Source organism: Lolium perenne, chromosome 1 (genome assembly GCF_019359855.2).
Source record: "Lolium perenne isolate Kyuss_39 chromosome 1, Kyuss_2.0, whole genome shotgun sequence".
Taxonomy (NCBI): Eukaryota; Viridiplantae; Streptophyta; class Magnoliopsida; order Poales; family Poaceae; genus Lolium; species Lolium perenne.
In genome coordinates, this window is record NC_067244.2 from 68,578,643 (window position 1) to 68,594,251 (window position 15,609).

Genomic DNA, 15,609 nt, shown 5'->3' on the forward strand with positions numbered 1-15,609 from the left:
TCGACAGAATGGTAAGACCTTAAGCGGCACCTGTCGAAGTTTACACCAGTATCCCGAGATCATGTCCAGGGACGTGATCTTGAAGTAGGTTTTTGCGGATTACCACTAGAGCAGTTAACTAGTACCTGATCCGTCAGATGGACTAGCCCCAACTACCATTATCCATGTACAATATAGAATTGCGTATCTAAAGATATGTGATAAATTCGGTAGATGTACTAAATGATTAAAGTTGGAGATTTTCCCTGACTCTTCGATTCAAGCAAAATCTCGGGGGCTACTGACATAGGCATCCCCAATGGGCCTGCCGAAGATGGTACCCAGGGTTTACTGAAGGCCCATGACTCAAAGAATAAGAAGATTCGGAAGCCCAAGATGTTAGTAAGGAAAGCTAGAGTTGTATTAAGAAGTATAACTTGTAATCTTGCGGGACGGGTTAGAAATCCTGGACTCTGTAACTTGTGTATTACGAAACCGTCGGCTCCGCCTCCTATATAAGGGGGAGTCGAGGGACAAAGAAAGGATCGAATCTACTGTCAACATAACCCTAGTTTCATATTCGTCGAGTACTTTTCGGCTGAAACCTTCGAGATCTACTTGCCCTCTACATCCAACGAAACCCTAGTCTACAATCCGTAGGAATTGACGAGTTAATACCTTGTCAGCTGCCCTCTTCCATCATACAACTAAAGAACTGTTTCGAGGCCTCGTAGCTCTCCACGGCCGCATGAGTTTCAAAGATAATCTTGAGCTCACGCATCATCTCACAAGGGTCGTGGTGCTCAAAACGCTTTTGGAGCTCTTCCTCTAGGCTGCACAGGATGGCACACTGAACTTCAGAGTACCGAGTTGCCCGAGTCTCGTAAACATTCTTTACGTCCTCGGATACTGCAGGAGGTGGTGGGGGACCTAGCGGTGCATCCAGCACATATTGCAGGCTTCCACCAGTGAGGAAAATCCTCACATGACGGAACCAGTCAGTGAAGTTGCTACCATTGCCCTTAAGCTTTTCTTTCTCTAGGAACTGGTTAAAATTGATGGAGGGGGCGCCATGATCTACAACATATTTGCAAAGAGTTTAGACTAAGTTTATGATAAAATGAGTTCAATTTTAATTCTTAAATTAACTAGGTGAACTCCCACTCAAAACAATATCCCTCGCATTGTCTTAGTGATTACACGAACCAAATCCACTACACCAAGTCCGATCTTCACGAGAAAAGATGTAGATTCAAAGGCGAACACTCAAAGTGTTCATCATATCATTCATATGACTCATGCTCTACCTTTCGGTATCCTGTGTTCCGAGACCATGTCTGTACATGCTAGGCTCGTCAAGGCAACCTTAGTATCCGCGTGTGCAAATCTGGCTTGCACCCGTTGTATGCACATGTAGAGTCTATCACACCCGATCATCACGAGATGCTTCGAAACGACAAGTCTTAGCAACGGTGCATACTAAGGATGAACACTTTATTATCTTGATATTTAGTGAGAGGGATCATCTTATAATGCTACCATCGCGATCTAAGCAAAATAAGATGCATAAAAGGATTAACATCACATGCAATTCATAATGTGTGATATGATATGGCCTTTCTTCTTGTGCTTTTGATCTCCATCTCCAAAGCACGGACATGATATCCATCATCACCAGCATGGCGTCAAGGTCAGTGGCGCCACTTCATGGTAGTCCATCACTTATAGCTACTATAACAACTACTTGAAATAAAGCTATTACATGATGAATAGACACGCATGTCTTTAACAAAAATTAAAGACAACCATTAGGCTCCTGCCGGTTGCCATAATACAACAATGAACATCTCATACATCTAATATAATCATCATCACATTATGGCCATATCACATCACCAAACCCTGCAAAAACAAGTTAGACGCCTCTAATTTGGTTTGCATATTTTACGTGGTTACGGTTTTCGAGTAAAATCCAATCTACCTATGAACATGAACCATAACGGTGATACTAGTGTTGACAATAGAAGTGCAAATTGTAATCTTCACTATGGTGGGAGAGACAGACACCCGCAAAGCCACTTATGCAATACAAGTTGCATGTCAAGCGTGGAGCAAGTCTCATGAGACGCGGTCATGTAAAGTTAGCCCGGGCCGCTTCATCCCACCATCCTGCAAGATGCAAAGTACACAAACTAAAGAAACAAAAGCATCACCACCCACAAAACTATTGAGTTCTACTCGTGCAATAGATCTATGCATAGACATGGCTCTGATACCACTGATGGGGTTCGTTGCATAGAAAACAAAAAATTTCCTACCACAAAGACGAATAAATCCAAGATCTAATCTATGGAACACCCGAGATCTAATCTACAAGATCGAAGCAACGAGATGGAGATGAGACTAACCCTCGAAGATTCCAAAGCTTACGAGATTAATCTCGTTGTTGGTGTAGACGATCGTCCCCGGTGCTGCAATCCAGCAGCACTTCCGTACTCGGTCGCGCGTACGGTGTTGATGAAGCCCTTCCTCTCCCCGTTCCAGTGGGCAGCGGAGGTGTGGTAGATCTCCTCCAAGTTCCAGCAGCACGACAGCGTGGTGGTGGTGGTGGAGGAAGAAAAGCTGCAGGGCTTCGCCTAAGCCAGAGTAGCGTATGGTGGAGGAGAGAGGCGGCCAGAGGAGGGGACAATTATGGGATGGGTAGCCGGCCACCCCCTCCCCTCTTTATATAGGGGGCCAGGTCGGTGGGGTGGCCCCCTTTCGCATCTAGGGTTAGGGGGGCGGCGGCCAAGTGAGGGGAGAGAGATTTCTTCCCCCCCAAGTTGATCCCCCTAGGGTTTTGGGGAAACCCTAGGGGTTGGCCGGCCTGGGCCTTGGGGGGCATGTGCCCCCGGCCCATTAGGCCAGGGAGCATCAACTCGGCCCATGCTAGCCCTCCTAGGTCGCGGGCCCCATGGTGGACCCCTCCGGAACCTTCTAGAACCTTCTAGTCTTCCACCGGAAAAATCCCGAACTTTTCCGAAACCCAGAAATCAACTTCCCTTATATGATTCTTATTCTCCGGACTATTCCGGACCTCCTCGTGACATCCTGGATCCCATCCGAGACTCCGAACAAACTTCGTCTCCATACCATCTTCAAATCTACTTATGCGACATCGAACCTTAAGCGCGTCACCCTACGGTTCGCGAACTATGCAGACATGGTCGAGACTCGTCTCCGAGCAATAACCAATAGCGGGATCTGGAGATCCATAATGGCTCCCACATATTCAATGATGACTCAGTGATCGATTGAACCATTTACATATGATGCCGATTCCCTTTGTCTCGCGATATTTTACTTGTCCGAGGTTCGATCATCGGTATCTCCATACCTTGTTCAACCTCGTTACCGACAAGTACTCTTTACTCGTACCGTGGTATGTCATCTCTTATGATCCAATCGTATGCTTGCAAGCTAATCAGACGACATTCCACCGAGAGGGCCCAGAGTATATCTATCCGTCATCAGGATGGACAAATCCCACTATTGATCCATATGCCTCAACTCACACTTTCCAAATACTTAATCCCATCTTTATAACCACCCATTTACGCAATGGCATTTGATGTAATCAAAGTACCCTTCCATTGTAAGTGATTTACATGATCTCATGCTCGAAGGACTAAGGCAACTATGTATCGAAAGCTTATAGCAAATTGAACTTAATGACTTGATCTTATGCTACGCTCATTTGGGTGTGTGTCCATTATATCATTCAACCAATGACATAACCTTGTTATTAATAACATCCAATGTTCATGATCACGAAACCATGATCATCCATTAATCGACAAGCTAGTTATACAAGAGGCTTACTAGGGACTCCTTGTTGTTTACATAACACGCATGTATCAATGTTTCGGTTAATACAATTCAAATATTTATCATAAACACAAAAATATTATAATAACCACTTTATTATTGCCTCTTGGGCATATCTCCAACAGCTGCTGCCGTAGCCAGAGGAGGAAGATGACCCGGACATGCGCGCCGCTCTGGCGTTGTCCGCGGCGGAGGAGGAGGAGGCGAAGTGGCCGCATGCATCTTGCGGCGGTCATCCCCACCTCCGCGATGGAGGAGGAGGCCTGGCAGGCGGTCGAGGACGTCGAGGCCTGGGCGTTGCTCGACCAGGCCCGCCGGGAGGAGGAAGCGCGGCGGCGGCACGAGGAGGAGAGGCGCGAGGAGGCCAGGTGCCTGGCGGAGCAGGAGAGGCTCCAGGAGGCCAGGCGCCTCGCGTGGCAGGAGAGGCAGCTCCGCCTCAGGGAGGAGGCGGAGCTGCGGGCTGATGCGGCGGAGCAGCGGGCGGCTCCGGACCCCCACTCGGCCTGGGAAGAGGCCCAGTGGTCGCCGTGGCCGGAGTCCCCGGCGTGGTCGAGCCACAACAGCGCCTCGCCGCCCGGGGACATCGTCGACGCCCACGGCGACGAGGCCCACAGGGACTAGGCGTCGTACCGGCGGCCACCTCGTCCTCCTCAAACCCTAGGATAGGGTTTTTTATTTTTATTTTAAGTTTAAAGCCCATATAGAGGTCTTTCTTTTGTAGTTTAAATTTTCCCAAAATAGGGCATATGTATAAATTTGCCCAAAATAGGGCATATGTTTAATGAAATATGGTTTAGGTTTAATTGTTTTCCTTTTTTTCTTTTGTTGTATTTCACTTTTGCGATGCGTCCGCGCATTGAACGCACTGCGCGACCCAAACGGACCGACGGCCAGGTTCGCGTGTCCGCGCGGCCATCCAAACGGTCCAAAACAGACGGCCCAGCGCGTCCGTTGGGTCGCCGCGTTGAAGATGCCTTAAATACAATAGGCTGAGAAGTCAGACCGGTTTCATGAAAGTAACACTCCCACACGCCCCATCTCTAAGTCAGAGCTAAATGCTCGATGCAGTTCATGAAAGTATTCAGAAGAAAACATACCATACTGGCTTAAATTCAGTTTGATCTGAGCGACAGTTCCTCATATAGCTGAATAATCACACACCAAAACATTAATATAGGATACTGATAGTACAGAGTATATTAATGGATAGACATTACCGCATCAGGCCATATAAACTGATCACACAAGCTTCTGTGGCGTTTAGTCGGCATTCATCCCCCCAATGCTGTACAACTTAGCAAGTAGAGTAAGGAAACAAAATTCATCCTTTTATTTTCTCAGCCTGGCCTTTTTATCAGAATGAAAGGATCTGCAATGGAGATTTAAACTGGAAGAACACGATGATAGAAGATCCATTTAATGCCCTACAATGTAGAAATATTGTTTATATCACAAACGGACAAAAATCACTTTTTTGTCTTCAAAAATTGGAAGGCAGTGGAACACAACACACAGACACACAACACCCATGTAGCAAGTAGTACCCTGAAACACATAAGCAGGGCCGGCCCTAGGGTGGGGCAGGCAGGGCGGCCGTCCCAGGTCAAGCCGGCAATTCGACCCATAGGTACGTCCGCCCATGGGCACCCGACCCAAATGGGTAGGGTATGGGTCCCGATGTTTGCCCATGGAAATAACCCATGGGCAACCCGATTAGTCGTGGGTCGGGCATGGGTATCAGTCTATGCCCACGGGTTGCCCGATGGGTCACCCGATTAATATTACTAATTAAAATAATTGCATAATTTTATATGGTACGTAAGCTATGATACACATACATTATACATGTAGACAATATACATCATTTACACACAAAGCTCTTTTATCTAGACACCAAACATGTGCATATTAGTACTACTTTCAGTCACAAAGCCATGAACGGGAATACACCACTCTTTGTCCTGGCATCCCAACAATGTGCCGATGTGTTCTAGATATTTGGTTGCGTCAAACTCTCCATTTTTTGTACCCGATGGGTTGCCCGATAGGGTCGGGTTGCCCGATGGGTTTGGACATGGGTCTCGTTCCTTACCCATGGGTAGGGTCGTGGGTCACAGGTGTGCCCGATAAGGATGATGGGCATGGATCTAGTTTAGGTCGACCCGACCAAACCCGACCCATTGCCAGGCTTAGTCCCAGGCCCCAAAAATGATGACATGATGTAGAACACGTAGATTACATGGATGCCTTGTTTTTTAAGAGATAACTGAACATCAGGATAGGGCTAGTAAACCCACACTTTTACTGTTTCGGGTGTGAGAGGGATGGGGGGCGACTGTCAAGGCGACGCTGAGGGCGTCCATGGAATAGTTTAAAATAGCCGGCTATAGCCCGGGCTATAGCCTTTCCCGCATGGTGCGGATAACTGTATTAGCCCGTTAAAAGGTGTCAAAGTCCTTAAATATCCGGCTATAGCCAAGCTATAGCCAGGTTATAGCTGTTTTGGAAGGTCGCGGCTATATCCTATAGCCGGCTATTTTAAACATTGGTCCATGGTGCTTCGCGCGTCGCCGTTACCGGCTGCAAGTTCTGGGCGATTGCCCTCGAATCTGACGCGGGCTCGGGCGGCGGCTCGTCGCCGCCCAATCCTGGCCAGAGTTACTGGATCGACGCTGCTAAGACTTTCTCGTGTGATCTGAAAGAAAGTTCGAGGCGCGCTGCAAAGCGGATCGAGAAGATGCGCCGTCAAAGGTATGTCGCCCTATCTCTAGATCTAACCCCTGTTTCTAGCTGTGATATCGCAGGAAGGACAAGACATGCACATGCAGTGCGTTCATCAGCGGTGAAACAAACCAGCTCGGTGCCGCGACCCCGTCCGCTGTCGGCGCTGCCGGTGCTCCGGCCACCGCGAGATCTCCTGTAAGCTCCCTCCTTTCTCCGTCTCAGCTCCTTCTTCCCCTATCTCTTTCTCTCCTCCTCAGACCCTTGCTCTCCCCTTTGCCAGATCCCTCATGGACGCCGCCGGCGATGGTGCGGACCGGGGCGCCGCGGCCACCTTACGCTGCACCCTGTGTTTTGCCCTTGACCACCACCGTGCCATCTGCCATCTGGTTTTACCGGAGGTGGCTGCCCCTGCTGCTCCTTCCTTCTTTCCTGGAGGCGAGGAAAGCGAGGACGAGGAAGATCCGGAGGAGCCGCCTTTCGTGGAGGACGAGGAAGATCCGGAGGTGGTGGTCGGTAGAGAGGCAACGGTGGCAGCGCTGTGAGAGATGGCGAAGAGGAGGTGGAGTGCCTCTAGGGCGCGGCGGGGAGGGCTTACAAGGGGAGGCAGCTACCTGAAAGCCGCAGCCCACCTCTCTGTCTCTCCCTCCTCTCGCCCGGCGTTTTGCCTGCGCCCCCAGGCCCCATGCCATGGCCCGTGGCTCCCCTCTGCGCCCATCCCCGTGACCCGCCCCCTTCTCCCTCCACCCCGCGCCCAGCGCCTCTCCCCAGCCCCGGCTCGCCTCCTGCCTCCTTTCCTCTTTGGGACGAGCTTCCTCGATCCAGCCATTTTTCCCTTTTCGGAGCTCTCGGAGCTTGTGCGACCATGGACGGCCCCCCTCCCCTTACCTACTCTCAGGTAGCCGCCTCCCCTTGTAAGCCCTCCCCGCCGCGCCCTAGAGGCACTCCACCTCCTCTTCGCCATCTCTCCCAGCGCTGCCACCGTTGCCTCTCCACCGACCACCTCGTCGCTCGGTGCCGCGACCCCGTCCGCTGTCGGCGCTGCCGGTGCTCCGGCCACCGCGAGATCTCCTGTAAGCTCCCTCCTTTCTCCGTCTCAGCTCCTTCTTCCCCTATCTCTTTCTCTCCTCCTCAGACCCTTGCTCTCCCCTTTGCCAGATCCCTCATGGACGCCGCCGGCGATGGTGCGGACCGGGGCGCCGCGGCCACCTTACGCTGCACCCTGTGTTTTGCCCTTGACCACCACCGTGCCATCTGCCGTCTGGTTTTACCGGACGTGGCTGCCCCTGCTGCTCCTGCCTTCTTTCCTGGAGGCGAGGAAAGCGAGGACGAGGAAGATCCGGAGGAGCCGCCTTTCGTGGAAGACGAGGAAGATCCGGAGGTGGCGGTTGGAGGGCCGCCCCAGCCGGACGCTGCTGCGGATGACTTCATCCCGCTGCCTGCAGTTGACGCTGCGGATTCGGAGGATGGGGAGCTCTTCCTCCCCATCGTCGATGATGCAGACTTCCTGGTCACCCCCGGCCAGGACAACGAGGCCCCTGCCTCGGATGATGCTGTGGACTTCGAGGACCTGCAAGAGCCTGCCCGGCTGGACCACGTTGATGACCCACAAGTATAGGGGATCGCAACAGTCTTCGAGGGAAGTAAAACCCAATTAATTGATTCGACACAAGGGGAGCCAAAGAATATTTGTAAGCCTTAACAGCGGAGTTGTCAATTGAGCTGCACCTAGAAATAGACTTGCTCGCAAGAGTTTATTAGTAGCAACAATTTTATAGCAGTAGCAGTAGTGAAATATAAGGAGCAGTGTAACAAAGACAGCAGTAGTGATTATAGTAAACAGCAGGATTAAAATACTGTAGGCACAGGGATGGATGAACGGGCGCTGCATGGATAAGAGAACTCATGTAACAATCAAGGAATGGAATTTGCAGATAGTAATAAAACAGTATCCAAGTACTAAACAACCATAGGCATGTGTTCCGTATATAGTCGTACGTGCTCGCAATGAGAAACTTGCACAACATCTTTTGTCCTACCAGCCAGTGGCAGCCGGGCCTCTAGGGAAACTACTGGTAATTAAGGTACTCCTTTTAATAGAGTACCGGAGCAAAACATTAACACTCCGTGAACACATGTGATCCTCATATCACAGCCTTCCCCTCCGGTTGTCCCAATTTCTGTCACTTTGGGGCCTCGGGTTCCGGACAGCAATATGTGTATACAACTTGCAGGTAAGATCGTAAAACAATGAATATCATCATGAATCAATAACATGTTCATATCTGAAATCATGGCACTCGGGCCCTAGTGACAAGCATTAAGCATAACAAGTTGCAACAATATCATAAAAGTGCCAACAACGGATACTAGGCACTATGCCCTAACAATCTTATGACTATTACATGATCAATCTCATCCAATCCCTACCATCCCCTTCAGCCTACAGCGGGGGAATTACTCACACATGGATGGGGGAAGCATGGATGGTCGATGGAGAGGCGTCGGTGGTGATGATGGCGATGATCTCCTCCAATTCCCCGTCCCGGCAGGGTGCCAGAACGGAGTTTCTGGTCCCGAGACGGAGTTTCGCATGGCGGCGGAGTTCTGGATGTCTTCTGGAAATATGGTCGAACCCCCGTGCGTTTTTAGGTCGAAAGCGTTAAGTAGTCCAGAGGGGGGCGTCGGGGGCTGGCCGAGGCAACGCCACCATAGGGCGGCGCGCCCCCCCTCCTTGGCCGCGCCGGCCTATGGTGTGGGGCCCGTGGGCCTCCCCCTGGCCTGCCCTTCTGGCCCCGTGAGTCTTCTGGGAAAATAGGCCCTTCGCAATTATTTTCGGGGATTTTCCTGAAAGTTGAGTTTCTGCACAAAAATAAGACACCAAGGCAATTCTGCTGAAAACAGCGTTAGTCCGTATTAGTTGTATCCAAAATACACAAATTAGAGGCAAAACAATAGCAAAAGTGTTCGGGAAAGTAGATGCGTTTTGGACGTATCAACTCCCCCCAAGTTAGCTTATTGCTTGTCCTCAAGCAATTCAGTTAACAACTGAGTGCGATAAAAGAACTTTCACGAACACATTTGCTCATATGATGTAAATATTCTCATGATATGGACGAGTACTTAGGCAATTCATGATAAGATACATGCAAATAAAGTCATCTAATAGTTATGTCAATCATGAAAAAGATACCAACAAACTAATAATAAGCATCATGAATCATATCTATCAGCAGGATTGCAATGTTCATAAAAAGATATGATAAAGTGGTATCTCGCTTGCCTGTATTTGTACAGCAAAACATAAATGCCCAGGCACCTCTGAATTTCATGGAAAGACTAGAAGTAGAGATTATCAAAGATAAAAGCATCAAAGTTATACCACAGCTGATCATATTTTGGAACAAGTATATTACACTAAGAATGACAATTATGCTCTCAAGAAGGTGCTCAAAGAAAGGATGGTGACTCAACATAAAAGTAAAAGATTGACCCTTCGCAGAGGGAAGCAGGGATTAACATGTGCTAGAGCTTTTCATTTTTCTAAAGACAGAAGTAAAATTGTTTTGAGAGGTGTTTGTTGTTGTTAACGAATCGTAGTGGGCACTCTAACTACCTCGTCAACCAGACTTTCAAGAGCGGCTCCCATGAAGGACGTTATCTCTACCAGCAAGGTAGATCATCCCTCTTCTCTTTTGTTTACACATGTATTTTAGTTTCACTATGGATGACACTCCCCCCAACCTTTGCTTACACAAGCCATGGCTAACCGAATCCTCGGGTGCCTTCCAACATTCTCATACCATGGAGGAGTGTCTATTTGCAAATTAAGTTGCTTACTGATAAATCAGGGCAAAACATGTGAAGAGAATTATTTATGAAGGTTGATTAATTGGGGCTGGGCACCCCTTTGCCAGCTCTTTTTGCAAAATTATTGGATAAGCGGATGTGCCACTAGTCCATTGGTGAAAGTCCGTCAGGAGTAAATGACAAGATTGAAAGATAAAACACCACATACTTCCTCATGAGCTATAAAACAATGACACAAATTGAGAAGTACTTTGAAGGTTTTAAAGGTAGCACATGAAAATTTACTTGGAATGGTTTGAAATGCCATGCATAGGTATTTATGGTGGACACTTTGGAATAATTTGGTTTTCAGGGGTTTGGAAGCACGAGCAGCATTCCCGCTCAGTACAAGTGAAGGCTAGCAATAGACTGGGAAGCGACAATCAAGAGAGCAATAACTGTCATAATCATGCTTGCGACAAAATAGAATTAATGGAGGTATAAAAGTGATACAAGAACTCTGAAGCAAAGTAAATCATCGAGGCTTAATTGACTTTTTGTTTAGTCATATGCATGCGTGAGCATGTGCAAAGTCGATTCAAATGGATTATTCAGAGGAGGATACCACAATGTCATACCTATCTATGAATAAAACAATGCAAGCAAATATTTATGACATGCTACTCATATTAATAAATTGGAGCTAAACATGAGAGATCATGAACTACTAGACTTTCATTAAATGACATATACCTCACATGAACCAACTAAGCATGCTCACATGGATGAGTATATGTACAAAAATGAAAACAAATAGAGTTCATACCAGCCTCTCACCACAGTCGAGTTGTCGTAGATTGGCATTATTGCCTTTCACTTGTGCAGCTTGAATAATATGAAGTGAAAACCAAGCTCCAACCACCGGAGACCGCTGAACTCCATAGTGAACTTTACAAAACCAAAGAAGAACAACAAATATTTTTGGTGTTTTCGAATTGGAAACAAGAACAAAAGGAAACAAGCAAACAAAGCAAAATCTTTTTGGATTTTCTCATAGCAAACTAACGATAGCAAATAAAGCAAAATAAGAACAAGAAACCAAATAAACAAATAATAAAGAGAAACAACAGAAATATTTTTGGTCTTTTTGTGTTTTAGAAGAGAAACAAAGCAAAAACAAGAGAATGAAAACTAAAAGAATCACAGAGAAACAAAGTGGCAGAAATCTGCCAAGACTTGACAGCAGTACAGTAATCAATTTTTTCGAAAATCTTCTGTTGTTCAACTCGAAAAGTGCTCAACTAATGAAAGTTAGATAATAACCTGGGGAACATGCACAAACATTTGCAGCTCAAAATAACGTTCTGGCTACGCACGGGATTTTTTTTAGTATCAGTCCAGAATCTGTTTTTAGACAGCACTTCCCCAAATATCATCTTCCTCATATTAGAGGCAACCATAAGAAGCGAAACAAGTATATACACATATCCGGCAATTGTAATGTGCAATGAATGAGTGATGCCGGCATACCTCCCCCCAAGCTTAGGCTTTTGGCCTAAGTGGAGGTCAATCCCACGGTGCCCATGAAGTGGCGCCTCCGTAATATGATGAAGGAGGAACCTGCCCTTGGCACGAACTGGTACGAGTTTTTTCGGGAGAGAGAGTGGAATGAGTGGAAGGGATGACTAAGTGGGGCCAGGTGGGGCCCTCCCCACAGGGTGGCGCGCCCCCCTCCTTGGCCGCGCCGGCACATGGGGGCCAGCCCTGGGGTGCCCCACTGGTCAGCCCCATGCACTCCCAGGTTGCATTTCAAAAAATAAGACCAACGGTATAATTTTTGTAAATTTTTGAGAACTTCGAAAAACGCACATTTCTGGGTGTTAAAATTACCAATTCAGGACAGAAAAATATTTTCAAACTTCTAAACAACTTAAGCATCTTGCAAAACAAGTGGTACTACATCAAGTAAAACAAGTGGAGAAAGAAAGAAATGTTGTTTAGCTCTTCTATGCATATAAAATATACTTGTTAACAAGGTTGATCAAGTCTTGCCACCAAATAAATTTTACATGTCATAAGAAGAAATAAACCTCAAATCAATCATGTTACCTTATATTGTATTGATATGGATCCAATCACAATAGTTTGATATCCTTCTCTAGGCTCATATATTGGACAATCAATATCTCCCACTTTGATAGATCTCAAATTAGAAACTGTATTAACTCCATATACTTTATCAATCCTCTTGGGAAAATAAACAGTATGTTCCTTGTCATCAACATTGAAAGTGACTTTTCCTTTATTGCAATCAATAACAGCCCCTGCAGTGTTAAGAAAAGGTCTTCCCAGAATAATAGACATATTATCATCTTCAGGCATTTCCAACATAACAAAATCAGTTAATATTAAGCAATTTTGAGTATCTTGAACAGGAACATCCTCACATATACCGATAGGAACAGCAGTAGATTTATCAGCCATTTGCAAAGATATATCGGTTGGTATCAACTTATCGAGATCAGGTCTCTTGTAAAGGGAAAAAGGCATAACACTAACTCCTGCTCCCAAATCACATAGAGCAGTTCTAAAATCATTATTTTTGATGGAACAAGGGATAGTCGGTATACCTGGGTCTCCCAGCTTCTTTGGAACCTTGCCATTGAAAGAATAATTAGCAAGCATAGTGGAAATCTCCTCATTAGGAATTTTCCTTTTGTTAGAGACAATATATTTCATATACTTTGAATAAGGAGGCAATTTAATAGCATCAGTCAAAGGAATTTGCAAGAACAAAGGTTTCATCCAATCACAAAATTTATTATAGTGTTCTTCCTCCTTTGATTTTAGTTTCTTAGCAGGGAAAGGCATTTGCTTTTGAACCCAAGGTTCTCTTTCATTACCATGTTTCTTAGCAATAAAATCTTCTTTAGTGTACTTTTTATTTTTAGCATGCTTTTCAGGTTCATCTTCAATCTCTTCTTTATCAGAAACATCATTCTTATCATTATCTTTATCATGTTCATTACAACTTTCAGTTTCAGCATCAGAAATAGAAATACTATTATGATCATTAACAGGCTCAGAGGATTCTACAACAGTTTTATGTTTCTTCTTCTTTTTCTTAGAAGGAGCACTAATTTCTTTAGTTCGTTGAGAATCTTGTTCAATTCTTTTGGGATGCCCCTCAGGATATAGAGGATCCTGAGTAGAAACACCACCTCTAGTTGTTACTTCATAAGCATGTTTTTCTTTATGAGTATTTTTTAACAAGTCATTTTGCACTTTAGTAAGTTGATCAATTTGAGTTTGAACCATATGAAAGTGTTTAACAAGCATCTTAACATCATTGGAGGTTCTCTCCACAATATCATGCAATTTACTAATAGCTCGAGAATTTTCCATTAAATGATTCTCTACTCTCATATTAAAGTTATCTTGCTTAACAACATAATTATCAAATTCATCTAAACATTGATCAGGAGGTTTTGAATAAGGAATATCTCCTTTATCAAAGCGTTGAAGAGAATGTACCTCAATCATGGATGAATTAAGGTGGAGTTATCTTACATAAATCTTCTATGGGAGGTAAATTCTTCACATCTTCAGATTTAATACCTTTCTCTTTAAGAGATTTCTTGGCTTCCCTCATATCTTCATCATTTAATTTAATCATACCCCTCTTCTTCAATATTGGTGTTGGGGTTATTGGTTCAGGTGTAGTCCAATCATCATGATTTCGGCCTATTCTAGCCAATAATTCTTCAGCTTCGTCTGGAGTTCTTTTCCTGAACACACAACCAGCACAACTATCCAGGTATGCTCTAGACTCAATGGTTAGTCCACTATAAAATATATCAAGTAAATCATGCTTCTCCAAATCATGTCTAGGCCGAGCTCTGATAAGAGAGCAAAATCTTGCCCAAGCTTCAGGCAATTTCTCTCCATCTTCCTGGTCAAAGCTATAAATTTTCTGCAAGGCAATATGTTGAGCACTAGCAGGAAAGTATTTCCGAAAGAAAACATCAAGCAAACCTTTTGGACTATCAATAGAATCAGGAGGCAAACTATTATACCAAATTTTAGCATCATCCTTTAATGAGAAAGGAAAAAAAATTAGCAACAAAATAAGTACGCTTCTTAATATCATCAGAAAACAAGCTACTCAAAGTAGAAAGCTCATTCATGTGCTCTACAGCACTTTCTTTCTCAGTACCACAAAAAGGTGTTTTCTCAATAATAGATATATGTCGGGGGGGGAGACCCCGGATAGGGCAATGGACGCGGAGCAGCCGGCTGGCCACTGGCCGGCTCGCGGCAAGGCCGGCTGAGGAGCAGCCGGCTGGCGCCGTGGCCGGCTGGTCCGGAAGCCGGTTGGCTTTAGGTCCTAGTCGGCCTGGCTGCGGCCACCAATGCTGTAGCTGGGCCGGCTTCTACAAGCCATATCCGACTGGGGTTTGTACCTCAGACCGACTCGAGGCTGGCGAGTCTTGCACTGGAAGGAACCGGGTTGGTGATCCGGGTTCCCAAAGTCCACGCTGACTCCATCTTCCCTAAAGCGCGGGGCACTGTGGAGCAATAGTGCCACGCGCCGGACAGGCCGTCAGGGCTTACGACGATCCGTACTGGCTACAGTGGCTGACGGCGACAGGGACACCTCCTCCATACCGCTGACCGTGGCAGCCGGATGGGACAGGCCACGATGCTCAACCACTCCTGACGTCACCGCCTCGGGAAGGAGCGGAAGCCGAAGCCGGCCAAGCCGGCCAGTAGACTATAGGGTCTTATGTGTAAAAGTGCCGGTGCCTATATAAACCGCACTACCCCTCTAGTGCAGGGAGGATCGATCATTTATTGCTTTCACCTACCTGCAGAGCTGCCCTGTGAGAGAGACCATCGTCTCCCTTAGCCTCTCAGGGCCAGCCGGACACAGCTCTAGGAGCACCACTGTACTGTGTGATCATCATATACACTCATAGCAGGAGTAGAGGTTTTACCTCCACCGGAGGGCCTCGAACCTGGGTACGTCGCCGTGTCGCTCGTTGACAAGGGATTAACTTGTCAATGCCTATGGATTGTAGGCTAGGGTTTAGTTAGAAGTAGAGGGCAAGTAGATCTCGAAGGTTTCAGCCGAAAAGTACTCGACGACTATGAAAATTAGGGTTTGCAGACAATGATTCGATCGATTCTTCGTCCCTCGACTCCCCCTTTATGTAGGAGGTGGAGCCGAGGGATTCGTGCTATACAGATTTA